This window comes from Felis catus, chromosome E3, assembly GCF_018350175.1.
Source record: "Felis catus isolate Fca126 chromosome E3, F.catus_Fca126_mat1.0, whole genome shotgun sequence".
Classification (NCBI taxonomy): domain Eukaryota; kingdom Metazoa; phylum Chordata; class Mammalia; order Carnivora; family Felidae; genus Felis; species Felis catus.
The window spans coordinates 34,950,063-34,968,450 of NC_058383.1; the positions used below are offsets into that span (position 1 = coordinate 34,950,063).

General features: G+C 42.6%; 1 protein-coding gene across 7 annotated transcripts in view; it reads right to left on the bottom strand.

Annotated features, from left to right (window-relative positions):
* Positions 1-18,388, bottom strand: part of RBFOX1 (RNA binding fox-1 homolog 1) — a 2,060,838-nt gene that overhangs the window by 188,473 nt on the left and 1,853,977 nt on the right. The gene's annotated exons all lie outside the window — the stretch shown is intronic.

The window sequence follows — 18,388 nt, forward strand, 5'->3', positions numbered from 1 at the left end:
ACATCAAATTTTCAGTGCCTGGACTTTCCTAGGTTGCTGACACATACATGATTTTTTTTTTTTTTTTTTAAAGCCAAGACTGTTTTAACATCCACTATTGCTGCTGCAGAACCGGACAGAAACTTCAAATAAAGAACATTGATTAGGAACGTAGAGGAAACTTCCTTGTCCTCAGTCAACCAAGCCTCAATTAAAGCAAAGACTCAACAACAGCAGGCTGATGTGGGACCCCATCATTACCCGAGACACCCCAATGGGTAGCTTGGATTCCAGTTACTGAGCACAAGAGGATTATTAAAATGCAACCAAGTCTGAGTCACCAAAGCAAAAATAAATGCGATTTCAATTTAAATATTTTACTGAAGCATGAAATAGCCAGGATATAACTGCTATTTTAAGACAAACACCGTAATCTGACTATTAGTATAGTATGTTGACTCTACCGCATGCAGACTTTCAGAGAGGCGTCTTCAAACACAGGAGGACTGCTTTGGTCACTGGAACATCCCGCATCTTTAATTTCCTTTCCGAGGTGGGCTCAGGAGATAGAGTCAGAGAGAAAATGCGAGGTTTTTTGTTTTTTGTTTTTGTTTTTTTCTGGTTTTGGTTTTTGTTTGTTCTTTTTTTTTTTTTTTTTTTTTTTTTTTTTTTACCCCTAGACATCTCCTTCTCCCAATTCATTGCCCTGAGGGGTTTAATAAAGTAGTTTTTAGAAAGCAATAAGAGAACAAAGGGTGGAAACACATCAGACTTTGCAAAATATTTTGGCCCCAAATCTAATGCAAACCACATTTCAACTGAGGAATCGTCTTTACGTAGCAGAGCACAAAGTGGGGATGTTCTTTTCAGGGTAACTGCCTGACTCTCAATGAGAGGGGAGGGTGCCTGCTTTCAGAGCCAACGTGGACTTTAAAATAATGAAGTATTGTTTTCTGTGTGCATGCATGTGCCTCCCCAGCTTTAATAGTCCAACTACTCAAATCATCTTTTCCCCTTTAGCTTCTGGAATTGATTTGTCCCCAGTGCATTTCTTGCCCTGAGAAATCCCTTCTGGCCTAAACACAGTCCTTATAATGAAGACATGCCCAGGGATTGTCCAGCCCTGGTAAAACAGTGATTGCATCCATCCGCACAGCCAAGAAAAGCAGCCACTCCCGGAGGGACCCCCCACCAACCCGGACTCCTGGAGGAAACCCTCCCTTCCGGGCTGCCTGCCTGCAGTTGTCGGTCTTGCTGACTGTTTGACTTTAGTTTTGTAGCATGGTCTGTTCTAGTTCTCGGGCAAGGAATTGCGCACATTCAGAGAAAGCCTCCAGTGCCTGACTGAAAAGAGCTAAGCTGTATCATGCCCCCGGGGGCATTGAAACAAAGAAGAAAATGCAAAATTACACCATTAACCTGCTGGTTCTAGGACCAGCTCAGTTCGACACACCAAGCAGAAAGCCGACACACACACACACACACACACACACACACACACACACACACACACACTCTTGGCTGAAATCCTCCCCCCACCTCCGAGCAGGATTCAAGGAGCAGAGTACGTATCGCAGAAAGCAACAGAGACTTAACGCGAGGAAAGGCTTCAGCTTCATTCAAATTCACAATTTCGAGTGAAATATAAAATCAGGAAAAATACCTGCTGTACCATCCTGCTTCCTTTCTCCTCCATAAACTTAGCAGCTGTTCTAGCCCCACACCACAAAGCATCTGCCCAAAGCAAGCCTCAGTTACGAGCGAGGGTGTGCGCTCTGTGCAACGTGTGGATGGCTGGGTGTTGAAGGAGGGGAGCTGAGGCCGCCTGGCTGACCTCCCCCTCAACATCTGACTGCTCCCAAAACCAACCCCAGATGGGACTCTTTCCGCCAGCGAGGCCTGGCCCATCAATCACGGCTCGCCCCTCCTCTGGCTCCTGTTCTCAGTTTCAGGGTGCACACTGAGCAGATGATTATATAGAGGAGGAAGAACACACACACACACACACACACACACACACACACACACACACACACAGAGCGCTCGCCTACATTAATAGCTGTTTAAAAAACATTAGAAATGGTATCCTATGCATTGCCTGGAGCTGGAATTTTTCATTACTAAACTAAATATATGATATGCAAAGTTATGAAATCCACCGGGGAGCTTGCTTACTATCCTATTTTGTTTTATATTTTTAAGAGAGGTGGGGGGACCGGGGGTAGCTGGAAAGAGGCAGAGGCGGGATGAAGAAAGAGCTCAGAGACAGAGGGATGCGGATAGGAAAATTTAAAGAAACACCCTGAGAACAGAGGGAATGCATTTAAAACAAAGCTGCGTGGTTAATTGTAAACTGATCTTAAAATACTGTAACTGACGATGCTTTGGAAGATTTGGAAGCCCAGCTCCTTTGCAGACTAGCTGTGTGACCTTAGGCAAGTGGTTGCAACGCTCTGGGCTCCAGTTTTGGCTTCTGTTTAGTTGGGATGATGATGAGTGACTTCACGGTGTGATTGCAAGGGTCCAAATAAAAACCAAATCATAACAAAACAAACACACTCAGGGCTTGGCTTATAGTGTGCGCTATATAAACAGATTCATTCATCACATCCAATAACATGGCAAGCAAGACTCAAGACCACCTGTGTCCCTATGGACCCTGCATTCAAGAGGGGCAGCAGGTTTTCAAGAAAGGAAGCCAGAGATGATTCCCAAATCCCAGAGGTAATCAGAGCTACATAGGACAAGTAGAGGGGTCCTGCTTTCTTCTTTTCTTGAACTTTTTCTCCTCTTAGCTCGTTTTTTTCCTTCTCTTTCAAATGAGCAAAAACAAAACCACGTACAAAAAAATCCCCAGTGATTTCAATGCCAAATGCTGCAGCCTCTCTATTTAAAGCCACAAGTACTTTGTTCTTTCTTTATTATTAAAGCTACAACAACCGGAGTGAAATGTCAAAACAATCTCAGTTTTCATTTGGCCGTGACTTCCTTGCTCGCCGAGGGAGAGTTTCAAGAGTCCCATCCACCCTTCCCGTGGACAGCTGTTTATCACCAAGCCACCCTGCCAAGAGAGGAGAGATCTCGCTACGCTGGAGGGAATGGATGGGGTTTCTGAAGTGATTAAACGTGTAATTAAACTGTATAACAGAGGAGGGTTTAGGGCAGGAGAGGTTGCCTGGAAGAATTCAACCTTCCTGCTGGTGTGCTGCTAGTTCAGGTAGCCCCTGGGTGATTTTTTTTTGTTGTTTTGTTTTGTTTTACTTCCCAGCTCCCCAGGGTTGGAAAGAAAATCTGGATACACAGTATTTGTGCCATCCTTCCATTTCCATTTTTGATCACACTGCTGCTGAGACACCTCTGATGCAGAATCAAATAAGCAGCCCACGCAGGTTCCTTCCAGAGACAGGTCAGCCCCCATACAAGGGGTGCCACCCACTGAGGACCAGGGCCCCTTCTGTCCCCGGCCCCAACCCATCACTTGGATTCAGCACTCACTCTCAGGAGCCATAAGCTCCCTGTGCCCACAGATAGGTGAAGAGCCAAACTTTTGGGAAAGAGGGACAAGATCAAGACAGACAGACTCCCTGGTGAAGTATGCTTTGGGAGAGATGGAGAAAATGCTCAAAACGGCAGCCAACAAACCACTCAATAGAGATGAGCATTCCAGGGGGAAATAATCAGGCGGACACACTAGGACACTGGTCCCAGCCCGTGGACCATCAGAATCATGTGGGGGGTATTCTACTTAAGAAAATTAGACTGCAGGTCTCTACCCCAGTCCTACTGCCTTCAGTTATCTGAGGGTGGGATCCTGGCAGGGACATTGCACAGGGCTGCCCCAGGTCATTCTGCCACACAGTCCTGGGGGACCGTGTTCTGTGTTTTTCAAATTATAGGTGAGATCCCTTGGGTTGTAAAATCCATGGAGGGAGTTATCACGCCAACATTCTTTAAATGAAATCAACTATACCACACTGGAAAAGAAAAGAACAGAATAGAATAGAATAGTAAGAGTTAGTATGGTTTCATGAAACTTTTATGTGGGTGAATTGGGTTGCAATGTAAAATCTTTTATGGATTGCAGTAAAATAAATAAAATTAAAAACACCATGCTAGAAATTTCCAGTGTTTGTTACCATCTAACCTTTTACTAGTAGTGTAGCTATAGAATCGAAATCAAATGTTAAGAAGTCAGAAGTATAATGGTAGGATTATTGGCAAGTCATTTAACCTTTGTGTGCCCTAGTTCCCTTATTTATAAATACAAACGGTAATATATATTCTTCTTCCCAATGAGGCTCTTGTAATGCTTTTGGAGACAAAGTCTACAGAAATGTGTCTTATAATCTAAAAAGTTCTGTGAGAACATTTCCTATTGTGGGGAGGAAATCAGTCCTCCTTCTAGTCCAGCAAAGTCTACCCTTTGCAGAATACATGGAGAGGTATGTTGGGTCCTAACCTACCATGGGCCTGCACTGTGCTAGGCACTTTAATCCTTGCAATCATTCCCTTAAGGAAGATATTATGGTACCTTTTAAAGATAAGAGAACTGAGGCTCCAAACAAGTGAAAAATATTTCCTCCTATTGGACGTAATAGATTAGTTAAGTGGCAGAACCAACATTTGAACTTAATCTGTTCTGACTGATGAATTCCTGCCACTGAATCCATAGTAAAATGAAGCTGGAGATGATGATCATGATGAGGGTGGTGGTGATAATGAAGATGGAAATAATGATCATCATGACGACAGCAGTAGCGGTGATGAGAATGGTGGTGGTGATGGTGGTGGTGGTGATGATGATGATGATGATGATAATGGAGGTGATAATAAGAAAATTTTTCTTGAGCACTAACTAGGTACCAGTCATTGTTCTAAGCACTGACAATATAAAACTCAACAAAGGAGCTCTGTCAACATTACCTATTTTAACAAAAACCCAAAACTGTTATTCCCTCTCCAAGGGAGGTGGAGTCACTTCCTCATATGCACAACTGGCAAGTGCTAGTTAGCTAAATCTATCGGACTCCTAAGCTCTATATTCTAAAGTAGTCGGAAATGGGTTCAAGTGTGACCTCAATTAGGTAAGCATACAAACCTTGGGTTTCCCTAACTATACCAGCTTGTAGAAAAGCATTTCTGCAACAAATAACTCTGAGATTACTCTGACGCCCTAACTCACAAAAACAAACAAAACAACAATGATAACAAGAATCTGTGCCATGGATTCAAGTGAAGACAATTTGTTTCATTTCACTCCCCTCAACAGGGAACCAAGAGAGAGGCCAGAAGCCATCTTGCTGTGGCTGACAAACACCAGGCCCAGAAATACAAACCAGCTGAGTGGGTGGCAGGCTAGCAATGACGACGTGTCATGTTTGCAAAATGTTCCATCCTGATTTTCCATTTGGAGTCACAGAAGGCAATGGAGAGGTTGTTTTTCTCAAGTCCTTAAAAGTCAGCGACAATCAAATATTTATGGCACTTTGTGCAAGTCAGGAGCCTTGATAGGGTTGCTCATGAGGTGCTATTTCCAAAGGGAAAAGCACTGGTCTCTTAAAAAATTAGCAGCCGGGGCGCCTGGGTGGCTTGGTCAGTTAAGCGTCCGACTTCCGCTCAGGTCATGATCTCACGGTCTGTGAGTTCGAGCCCCGCGTCGGGCTCTGGGCTGACCGCTCAGAGCCTGGAGCCTGTTTCAGATTCTGTGTCTCCCTCTCTCTCTGCCCCTCCCCTGTTCATGCTCTGTCTCTCTCTGTCTCAGAAATAAATAAACGTTAAAAAAAAAATTAGCAGCCTCTGGAACAAGTCAAGATCCCAACCAACAACATCAGGCTCTTAAAAAGATACGTTTTCTTATCTTGTTCACCGTTGCCCCAGGGTGTCAGAGGAGCCTGACTTGTCCTTTAAAACTCGTGTCAAAGTGCAATATTCTATACTTTTTGATTTTCATGTTATATGCATTTTTATATTATATATGTTTTGAGGTCTGTCTCCAAGTAGACTGTAAACTCTATGAGGACAGGAACCTCATCTGTTTTTTTCATCACTAGTGTCTCAAGCTTTTCAAACAGTAGGATGCACCCATACACATCCAGAAGTTTTGTCGAATGAAAACTGAATGCCCAAGTTAGTCCCTTTATCCTCTTTGCTTACTGACACCAAGACCTGTGCAACTCACCCAGGACCTCAGGGCACTGAGAAACAAGCCCAAACTATTAAATGTTGCTCTGTACCATTAAAAAAAATTCCCCACCGGGATATCCCAACACGGTACCGAAAGACTTCTTGTTAGAAGGTCATGCATCACAGGGCTTCACCTGTCTATCCATGAATTAGCTGTGAATGCTTAATTATTTCCTATCATTAATAAAAAACTAACAGCCAGAGAAGCTGGTATTCATTTGAGCTCTTTCTGAGCAGCAGACAATGTTAGTCACTATATATACATATATATATTACTTAACTTCATCTCGACAGGAAGTATATTTTCAATAAGCTTGTTTTCATCACACCCACCTCACAGATAAGAAAGGACAAGGTCTTGAAGCTATTACATGGTAGATACAGACCTTAAATCCACGTCTTTCTCCAAACCCGAGGTACCTTCAAATATGCTATGACTGACCTCTCTGTTGGCAAGGTGAGGGATGGTACTTGTAAGGGTTATGGTAGTACTATTCAATCATAAACTATTTTCTGAGATTTTTCGGGCAAATCACTGAAGTATCCCAGCCTAAGTGAGAGGCTACCAGAGACATGAGGTCTTTGTTCCTGCTGTCCCAAGATTTAGAACCCAAGTGAGTATTAATAGGGTTAATTATGATAATGGTGATTGTAACATTATTAATAACAAAGATAATATAATTAGAAGGGCTCATAACATGTACTTGCCACTGTCCTAAATGTTCTATAAATGCAACTCCTTCAATGCAACCCACAGTCCCATGATGTTTTCACAGTCATTATGTTCATTTTATAGATGGGTGGCTTTGAAAGGTTAAGCCAATAATCGAGGCCACTCCGATAGCACATGATGAAACTCCTCTTTGTACCAATCCAGTTCAGAACTCAGAGCAGGAAGCTTAAAAACAAATTAGAAGGAGTTCCTGTGTAGCCTTTACTCAGTTTCCCCCAAAGGTAAGGTCTTGCATAACTATAGCATACTATCAAAATTAGGAAATGGACACTCTATGACCACTACCTTACATTGCTGCAAACACAATGAGACGTTAGGGCAGTGAAAGCCCAGCTGTTGTGAGTATTTTGCTATCAATACCATGGCAAAGTCACCATTGTCATCGATCCTCAAGTGACAGCTGGAGCTGCCCACCCCTGTCACACATATAGTGATGCAGACAGAAGGGCAGGTGAGCAAGCAAATAAATATTAGCAAAAACTGTTTTCATAAGAGAATGAACACGCATTTTAAATTATAATTCAGCAAGGATTCTTCACCTCCTGGACACGGAGGAAACCTTCAATCTGGAGCAGACTTTAACTGTCACGTTCTGTCTCCTCTCCTGCTAGCTACTTTCTAAAGAAGGAGGAACGTTCTCACCACCACTAACACCACCACCAGGGTAACATCAGCGTCAACTTCACATTCAAGATTAATTTCAATGACTTGCACCATTGCTAATCCTACTACTTTTAGCCAAATCCACAAAAAGAAAAGGATGAATTTTGTTTCCTTAAATAGCTTGTTTCCAGGTACCCTGCAGATATGATTTGGGATGATATCCCTGTTACCTATTCCATCATAGCTATCTGAAGGATTCTCCACCTTCTTCTAAAAAGGAAAATTGATAGATCTGGTGTGAGACAATTGTCTCTGTAAGAGAGGAGGTCACTATACCTACAGACAGCACCAAGTAGCTCAGAGGGGTACTAGGTCTGCCATGGATGTTGCTGAGTACACCATCCTACTAAGAATGTCACTGAGGGTCTGTCACTAGATTTAGAAACTTGGGAGCATCAAGTCACATTGCTAGAAAGAGAATCATATACTCTCTTCACTGGAATGTTACAGATCATGAAATATTCCAGCAAAGGGAAAAGTAAGCATTCCGGATGGAAACCCGTGGGAGGAGTAGATGCCATTGTCTTACACATGGATGGATTCAGCATCATTTCCTTTCAAATCATGTTAGGAAAACTGGGTTTTTCTATCCATCAGAAAAGTTGGTCTCCCAATGCCACTAGTCAACATTTCTCCTTCTTCAGTCCTCCTCAAAGCTGAAAGTCCTCCTCCACGGCATAGGTGATACAACCCCATGACCTTGAGGAGACATGGCTCAGTTAAGGCACAGAAAGTACTTACCACCCACACATAGTTTATAACGAATTTACAGAACCAAACATTTGAGCGTATTTTTAATGACCCAATTTCCTCACATGACTATCATCAGCCTTTCAGAAGTGTGTAACTCCTTCAGGACAGGAACTTGTTGGATTCATCTTTAACACTTCCCTCTTTGTCTTCCATATTTTGTACTCAGGTGTTTGACATGATAAATATCTGTTGGCTCGCATTCACCTCACTTGTAGAGAGATGTCTAATCTGGTTAGAGAAACAGGCAAAGATGATAAAATATGACCTTGTCTTTCATGGTATGTTGCATAAGTTTTAGCCTCTAATAGTTTGCCAACTGGAAAAAAAAAAGGCTGTCATAAAATGAATTATACTTGGACTTGGAAGAAATGAAATTAGGAAAGACTGCCAGATAGCAAGGGCGATGAACTATTCAAATAGGCAAGAGCTTCAGATTCATGCAAGTGTGTCAGTAGCTAAGTATCAGGCATCTTCTGGGCAGCAGGTCCCGTGCTAGGTTCAGGGGCTACAGTAATGACGAGGACAGACATAGTCCAGGTATCTCTGCAGCTACCAGCTGAAAGGATACACAGGACAGTCCAGGACTTTGCAGTGCAAGGGGATATGTGCCGTAAGAAGATCAATCTAAGGAGCTAAAGGGTCTCATTTATCCCCAATGGTTTATCAAGCAAGGCTTTCTGGAAGAACAGATGTATCAACTGAACGTTGAAAGTGAGCCGAAAACAGCTAGGCAGCATAAACGGTTGGCAAAATCCTATGCAGGAAGTTGTAATGCTGCGTGCAGTCGGAGGGAACACCTCAGACCCAGAGTGGCAGAATCAATGAAAAGGAGGAAATAAAAGTCAGGTGGCTATTTTCGGAGCTACAGACCCCACAAAGTATAGGACGGAGATACAGACCTAGAGGCTAATGGACTGTATGTAAGCCCTTGAGGGCAGAGACCCAGGTCTGTTTTACTGAGAACTGCATTTCCAGCACTGTCAGAATGGCATGCACAGAGTGAATGCTTTAAAAAAAATATTTTGGTTACATCAGAGCAAATGCAATGATGTCACAAACCAGGCTGAAGCTAGTCAAGGGAAGGAAGAGGAGAGAGTAAAAGAAAGGCAACCGATCATTTAAAATACCCTCTTGACATTACCTTTTCACTTTTAAGTAACTCAAATGCTTGAAATAGAAGAAATTCACAGAGGAAACAGGTGGACAGCTTAAGTGAATAAATAAGACAGAGGCTCCTCACACTTGTTATCACCGTGTTCACACTAGCTTAGCAGATGAGAGCTGTAGAGGTAACTGGGGGCACTTACACATGATCTGTTTGAGCTTCACACACTATACTGGAAGGTAGGTAGGGTGGACACCATTCAGGACCATTTAACAGAAGAGAAAGCTGATGCCCGGGGAAGTCAGTGACATGCCCAAGTTCAGACAGCTCTTCAATGCTCTAGCTGGGATTTGAAATCTAGGTATCTTTTCATTTACTAAGATGCTTCCAAAGTTTTCTTAAAAAAATTCTTTTTAACGTTTATTTATTTTTGAGACAGAGAGAGACAGAGCATGAATGGGGGAGGGTCAGAGAGAGGGAGACACAGAATCCAAAACAGGCTCCAGGATCTGAGCCGTCAGCACAGAGCCCGATGCGGGGCTCGAACTCACAGACAGTGAGATCATGACCTGAGCCAAAGTCGGCTGCTTAACCAACTGAGCCACTCAGGCACCCCCTAAGTTTTCCATTCGTATGACCTGAGATGTAGCTATACCAATAGGCTTGATGGCATGAAGCATTTTTGGGTGTCCTCCAACCTTACCTCATAAACTTACACAAAGAATAAACAAAAAACTGAGTGTGGACATTAGGGCAATTGAAACTATCATCAGAGCAAAGCGTTTTATTGGCCCGATAAATTCAATACAACTCAACTTGGCATATGCACGGCAGTGTTAAAGTTATTATTATTATTTTTAAGTAAGTTCAGAGGGATTGAAACTAAAGCCATGTCCTGTTACTGGCCCTGTCCGAACACCAGGCTCTCTGAGCCTGTGGCCCTCAGCCAAAGTGCCACCTCAGACTGGAGAGCTTGGAATTCTTCACATATGTTTGATCAGTGCATACATATTATTTTTCTGTAGCTAAGGATGTGTGGTATTCTTAGGGATATCTTCTTTTTTTTATTTTAATGTTTATTTTTGAGAGAGATAGAGACAGAGTGCGAGTGAAGGAGGGGCTGAGAGAGAGGGTGACAGAATCCAAAGCAGGCTCCGGGCTCTGAGCTGTCAGCACAGAGCCCAATATGGGGCTCGAACTCACGAACCAGGAGATCATGACCTGAGCCGAAGTTGGATGCTCAACCGACTGAGGGTATCTTCTTGATTGAATGCTGAGTTGAGGGAGTCACACAGTTTGGAGGAGAACGGGGCCAGAATGACTTACAAAACAAATTTTGTGGGGCGCCTGGGTGGCGCAGTCGGTTAAGCGTCCAACTTCAGCCAGGTCACGATCTCGCGGTCGGTGAGTTCGAGCCCCGCGTCGGGCTCTGGGCTGATGGCTCAGAGCCTGGAGCCTGTTTCCGATTCTGTGTCTCCCTCTCTCTCTGCCCCTCCCCCGTTCATGCTCTGTCTCTCTCTGTCCCAAAAATAAATAAACGTTGAAAAAAAAAATTAAAAAAAAAAAATTTTGCAAAACATCAAGGTGGAGTCAAGGAAGGCGGTGGGTTTTTGGGAATAGGAAACAGTCTGCCTCACTGCATACAGGAGAGAATTTCGCCCAGTGGTGGGAAACTTTATTCAGAACCAACAGTGTGGAAGTCTGGCCAAATAAATTTTGTGATCACTGTGTGAACGCATGACATGCAGGTAAATTTATCCAAATAACCCCAAGGCCGGTACAGTTAAGAAAACTGAGGTTGATGAAATCAAGTAAGTTTAATTCAAAAGGTCTTCAAGGAGGAGCCATGGCGCTATTTTCAAATGTGATTGCATAGTACGTGTTTTTGCAGAGCGCACCTACTCAGAGCGGCAACGTCCATTCTCTTCGCTAACCAGTTTCTCTCATTTGATTTTTAACATCCCTCTCTTCTTCAGACAGAAAGGAATATTCTTGGAATCCACCCAAAAGAGGCAAAAGGTGGTCCTTACATTTAAGTATTGCTGACTCATGTATCTGACTCAAGTTTACTGAATACCTCCTGTTACTTGTTGAATTGTCTCTCCCCCAAAACGTACATGCTGAAGTCCTAGCTCCTGGGATCTCAGAATGTGACCTTACTTGGGAATGGAATAGGTGCAAATGTAATTAGTTACGTTAAAATGAGGTCATACTGGATTATGGTGGGCCCCTAACCCAATGTGACTGTTCTTATAAAAGGGGGAGTTTGGACACAGACATGCACAGGAGGAGAATGCTGAGTGAAGGTGAAGGACAGATATGGGGATGAGAGTTCTACAGCCAAGGGATGCCAGAGATGGCCAGCAGACCACCCGAAGCAGGAGAGAAGGCTGGAAGCAGATTCCTCCTCACAGCCCTCAGAAGGACCAACCCTGTTGTCACCTTGATTTTCTGCCGTCCAGAACTCTGAGACAATAAATTGCTGTTATTTAAGCCAGCTGGTTTGTAGTACTTTGTTACAGCAGCCCTGGGAAAATGATGTACCTACTATGCGCTAGTCACGGGAAACACAGTGTGAAGTGAAGTCACTCCCTACCTCATGACACTAAGGGTCAGTGAGAGAAATAGAACAGTCCAGCATACCAGAATGGTACAATATCCTGTCCCCTCATTCCATTCTTTAAACTTACAAGGAGGACGCTGAGGCATGTAACAATTTTCATGTGTTCTCATTTGATCTCTGTGAAACACATCTTGTAATCCCAGTAGGGTAAGTTTAAAAGCTTGAGAGATCGGGCCCGGCACTGTGGTTTCACCCTGGGCTGTCCTAACATGGTGGCCGTTAGCCACGTGTGGTTACTCACAAACTGCAATGTGGCTGGTCCAAAAGGAGGCAGGCTGCAAGGGCGGAACACGCACAGGGTTTCAGAGACACGGTCTGAGGAAAACAATGTACAATATCTCTCTAATGGTGTTATTTCGATGACGTGTTGCCGTGACAATAGTGTGGGCATATTGTGTGAAATACAACATTCTCAGTTGACAATGAGAATGAGAATTGAGACATACCGGATTGAATAAAATACTGAAATTCAATTCACCTGTGTCTTTTTTACCTTGCTTAATGTAGCTGCCAGAAAATTAACAAGAAAGAAAACCTACACGTGTGGCTTCTCTTTGTAGCCCTCGTTCTAGTTCTGTTGGATAGCCCCGGTGATATCCATTGGTTTGAGGGTCATAGAGCTGGGTTGGCTCCACATTTGCCATGGACCGACTAATGGGCAGAGCTGGGGTTGAACCTAGAGAACTCCAATTTGAAGGTCTGGCTCCTTCTCAAAACCAGGCTACCATCTTGGCACCCAAGGTGAACATCTTAAGAAACATTCTCATGGAGTTGAATCCAGAAAAGAGAAGCTTGATTCCAATGCCACCCCTCACCCGATGTTTGTGATCTTAAAATTCCTCACTTCACCTGACCCTTTCTGCACAATTTCTGCATCAACCCCAAGACAGCCTTCACAGAAGGCTGCTTCTGAACAGAACATAACTTTCACTTTACCAAATCCGACAAAGCTCCCAAGGCTCTGAGAATCTGTCTAAAGTACCTATTTGGGGACAGGAGAGGTAAAAGGCTTTTAAAAGCTTGTTTTAACTCTGTGTGAAATCAACTGACTAATATTTATACTGGGCAGCTTTCTGCAAAGATGAAATAAACTCTCTACAAATAGCCTACAGAGCTCAGACATTCACTGTGTGTGAGGTCAGGGAAGAGCCCTTGAACACGCTCCAGTATGCAGGATGCTTAAGGCATCAGCAGACATTCTGAGTTAGATCTTATTCTGCAAGGTTATCCATTGTATTTGATCAGAAAGAAAGTAGTTCTTTTTTAAACCTCACAGGCATGTGGTAGGATGTCTTGCTTTCATTCACTCATTCACTCACTCAAGAGGTACTTCTTGACTACATTTTAGTTGTTGAGAGATGCACCAGGGATACTTTTTATCTACTGTGCCTGGCCCCCTGGTAGGCTCAAAATCAGCATTTGTTGTTAAATTCATATGAAATCAATTCAGACCTGAGAAAACAGTCTCTGCTCAAGTGGAGATTAAGATATGGATAAAGAAAGATATAGGAAAATCAATGATGAAAGCAAGTGTCATGGATATTATAAGTGTAAGTTCCAGTTATTATGGGAACCAGAAAGGGAGCATCAGGATCATCCCAATCTACAGATGGAAGGTATATTGAGTGCTTCTTGAAGGATGTCAAGAGTCAAGATGAGTCTTCAAGAAGTTGGAGCGAGCTCGGTGAAAATCCAAGGAAGAGGAAAAGCATAGATAGCAGCTTCAGGGCATAAAAGAACACAGACAATAGGGTTATATGGCTGGAGTATTGTGTGGTGAGGATTTGGCAGGAATTGGACCTAGAAATAAGGTTGAAGGCATACAAAGAAAAACAGGGAATGTCATATAAAGCAGTTTGGATTTGGTTCAAGAATGGGTGGCCATTGAAGAGTTCCAGGAATGGGAATGGCCTGGTCCAATCTATGTTATATTAAGACTATTTTGGCCACAAAATTAGAAATACATTGCAGACAGAAAGTGGCAACAACAAGGAAGGAAGACCAAAGACAACAGTAGTCATCCATTAAAAAAAATTTTTTTTAATGTTTATTTATTTTTGAAAGAGAGAGAGAGAGACAGAGCATGAGTGGGGGAGGGGCAAAGAGAGAGAGAGAGAGAGAGTGAGAGAGAGAAAGAGAGACAGAATCCGAAGCAGGCTCCAGGCTCTGAGCTGTCTGAGCTGTCAGCAAAGAGGCCCATGCGGGGCTTGAACTCACGAGCTGTGACATCATGACCTGAGCCAAAGTCAGACACTGAACCAACTGAGTCACCCAGGTGCCCCAACATTGGTAGTCATCCATGAGAGGAATGGTAAAGTGGGACAAAGATGGACAAGAGCAGATGAAATCAGAGACTTTCGCAATCTTTCCTGCAATCTTTTGTCTAGTGCAAAATAAGTGATTTAAATAAACATTAAAAAAAACAACAACTGTTTTTGTGCTCTGTAGTCTTTTCTATAAGAATGCTGAAATGGTCAATTAAAAAAAAATCTCTGTTAACTATTAAACTGTTGAAACACAAATGCATTCAAGCAAACCAAACCCTACTATAGATTTTAGGTGTGACAGGCTCTTGAATATATGCTATGGGTAGTAGAGATAAAGTTGATGATGGTGGCCATTTACAGAGCCTGTTATATACCCTAAGTGACATACTCTTAGGGTAGTTATCTCACTAACTCTTCACAAGGACTCTGAGTTGGCTATTACTATCCCCATTTAATAGATGAGAAAACTGAGGCTCAAGTCAAGGAGTGACTTACTGCCACACTGCTAATAAGAGCTAGAGCCACACTGTGAATCCAGCCTGGTGTATTTCCACTACACCATGTTCTATAGGATTTCTCCAGGATATTCTCCTTATGGGACTCCCCTCTACAGGACCCTTTATTAATAATTCAGATAATTCGCAAATAAATGTAAATGAGCAATTGCAATGAGCTTTTGATGGTCTTCCAAGAAGGGGTCTAGGCTCTTTGAAGGGGTAGGGAGGAAAAAAAGATAGCATAGTTCCTACATTAAGGATCTTAAAGACTGAGAAGGGGAGTCTTTTACTGAGTTTTAGAAGGCAAGCCATCTCTGTAGTAGGAGGCATCCTGTCCAAGTTCTGGCTCTCCCTTTTACCAGGTATACAACCTTGAGTAAGGGGCACCACCTCTCTGTACTTTGGCTTCTCTCTGTTATAATGGGAATACTAATGTCATACCTTTATAGGATTATTTATGGAATAAAGTAGTCAATGCATATATATTTCCTATCACCATACTTAACATAAAAGAAGTGTTCAATATATAGTTGTTACAATGGTTATGGGTATCTGTGCTATTATTGTCATTATTGGTAATTAAAAGGGAAATAACTTGGGGCACCTGGGTGGCTCAGTTGGTTGAGTGTCCGACTTCGGCTCAGGTCATGAACTCGCGGTTTGTGAGTTCGAGCCTTGTGTCGGGCTCTGTGCTGACAGCTCAGGGCATGAAGCCTGCTTCCGATTCTGTGTCTCCCTCTCTCTCTGCCCCTCCCACGCTCATGCATGCTCTGTCTCCCTCTCTCTCTCTGTCAAAAATAAATAAACATTAAAAAAATTAAAAAAAAATAAAAGGGAAATAACTTAGGGGCACCTGGATGGCTAAGTCGGTTAAGCATCCAGCTTTGGTTCAGCTTATGATCTCGCAGCTCGTGAGTTCAAGCCCCACATCAGGCTCTGTGCTGACTGCTCAGAGCCTGGTGTCTGCTTTGGATTCTGTGTTTCCCTCTCTCTCTGCCCTCCCCCCGCTCATGCTCTGTCTCTCTCTCCTCCTCAAAAATAAATAAACATTAAAAAATTAAAACAAATTAAAAAAAAGGGAAATAACTTGGATGATGGTGTACAATGGGCAAAGGAAATTTTTCCTGAAAAAAAAACAATCCATCAAAACCCAGCCTGGGAGGAAAGCAGGTTGGGGGAACAGAGAATAGGTTTGACTCATCACACCCACGACTGCACAGGGCTTGAGAAATAACACACAAGCCCCTGGTGGCAGGAAGGGCAGAAAAGATTTCTCCCCAAAGTGTGCCTTCTGAGTCTTGGACTGAGCTTTGATTCTGGCTCACCTAAAAGCGTTCAGTAGGATGGTTGTCAGTGCTCACGAGCAGAGCTGGAACTGACAGCCACCCTGAAACATCAAGAAGCATGGCTTTACAGGTGATCTCTTCTCACCTTTGTCTGTTACAGCCCCACCACCCCTTCTGACATTGCTAACTCAGGATATACTGTTTAAGCCTCCATTAATCACTCTCAGAGAAAAAATTCACAAGCCGATATGAGCATCTCAAATAAACAAGGTTCCATTGCTTATGAGTGTGGTTCTTCAACCACTCAAAGGTTCGTTTTGATTCTACGGGAAGTGAAGGTAAAATTACAAGAACCCAAACTAAATGCAAGACTATAGCGAACAGCTGATGATGGTGGCATCAGTTTCCTATTGTTGCTGTCATGAACTACCACAAAGCCTGTGGTTTTAAAACACCACAACTGTATTCTACGATAGTCCTGGAGGTCAGAAATCTGAAATCAGTGTCACAACATCAAGTGTCGTAAAACTAAGGTGTCAGCAGGGCTGGTTCTTTCTGAAGGCTCTGGAAGAGGGGGTCAGAGAATCTGTTTCTTTATCCTTTGCAGCTTCTAGTAGCTACCTGAATCCTTTGCTTGGTGGTCCCTTTATCTATCTTCAGAATGCATCATACTCCAATCTCTGCCTCTGCCATCACATCTCCTCCTCCAACTACGATTCTGGCACCTCTGTCTCCCTCTTATTATAAGAGCTCTTCTGATGACATTGGGCCCACTGGGATAATGACAGATAATCCCTTCATGTCAAGATCCATCACCTAATAACATCCACAGAGTCCATTTTGTCATGCAAAGTAACACTCAGAGCACTCACATGTTCCAAGGATTGGGGTGTAGATATGTTTGAGGGGCATTATTGAGTTTACCACATTGATGATGTTCTAGAGAAACACTGTGCAATAAAACTTTCTAGATATGGAAATATTCCATACCTGTACTGTCCCATACAGTAATCACCAGCCACATGTGGTATTGAACACTTGGAAGGTGGATAGTGTGATTTGGAAACTGAATTTTAATGTTATTTATGTTTTAATCCACATAAATACCTACAAGTGGCTAGTAAGTGTCATGTGGAAAAGGATAATTCTGGGGTAGGCATCACTGAGTTCCTATTGTGTCATCAATAGCATATATAGTTCTAGGAAAATAAGATTAGAGGATGCATGTAGAGAAATGCATGATCTCTTATACATACTCATTTAAGTACAGCCACATCATGACACTTACTGGGGAGTCAGCCCAAGGGTCCCCTGCTTGTTTTTCAGAACCAAGGAGAGAAACAGAAAGATTTGGGTTTTGACTCCTGTTAATCTGCATTCTTCTGACTTGAATTTTTACAGATGACTTTTACAGTATTTTGAGTGGCAAATGAATCCCAAAGAACTGAATTTTATGCCTATTTATATTGTGTTGGGAATCAGTGCCAAATGCAGAATGCAGACAAAATCATGCTAAGTAGTCAGTTTATTGTAGAGCCTTTATCCACCTTTTGGCATGGTAAGTTTAATGCTGAAAATTGAGCTGGTTCCATGGGATACAAGCATGAAACACAAGTTCCAATGCCAGCAAAGAGAAATAAGTATAATGGGTGGAGTTTCCTTAGCTTAGGGATTAGTAACATAGCCTATCTTCAACAATATTTACGATGATAAAGAAGAGATACACACAAGAGTTGCAGAATGGAAATTAACTAGGTATGAAAGATTGGACAAAAATAAATGAATTAGAATTACTGAGATTCAAATTATTCTTGAAATTTTTGTTAGACAAGAAAGAATAAGATCCAATTTCTTATAAAAATGTGAATGGAAATAAACACTATGGCTATAAGACTATTACCTGTCAGGATGTGTCACTTTGGGAGAAAAAAAAAAGTCCAAGGCCTTAGTGGACCACAGACCCAAAAAGAGTGATAAATAAATTATCTGTTAAGAATAAAAATCAAACAGAGGCTTGTTAATGCTACATAAAGCAGAGAACTTGCCACAGAGAGAGAAACAAATATATATAGAGAGACAATTCAAAACCTTGCCTTGCCCCCCACCCAAATGTCAAGAAGGAAGGCCAATATGGTCTCTCAAAAGAATTCTGAAAATCAGAGAGAGCATACCATCAGTCTGTCTGATATTGAGTTTGTGTGGTCCAGGCTTACAATGGAGGCAAATGTTTTGAACAGACTGAATTTTAATATGAAACCTAAGGAAAGCCCTTTACTAGAATATCAAGCCAAATCAAGGC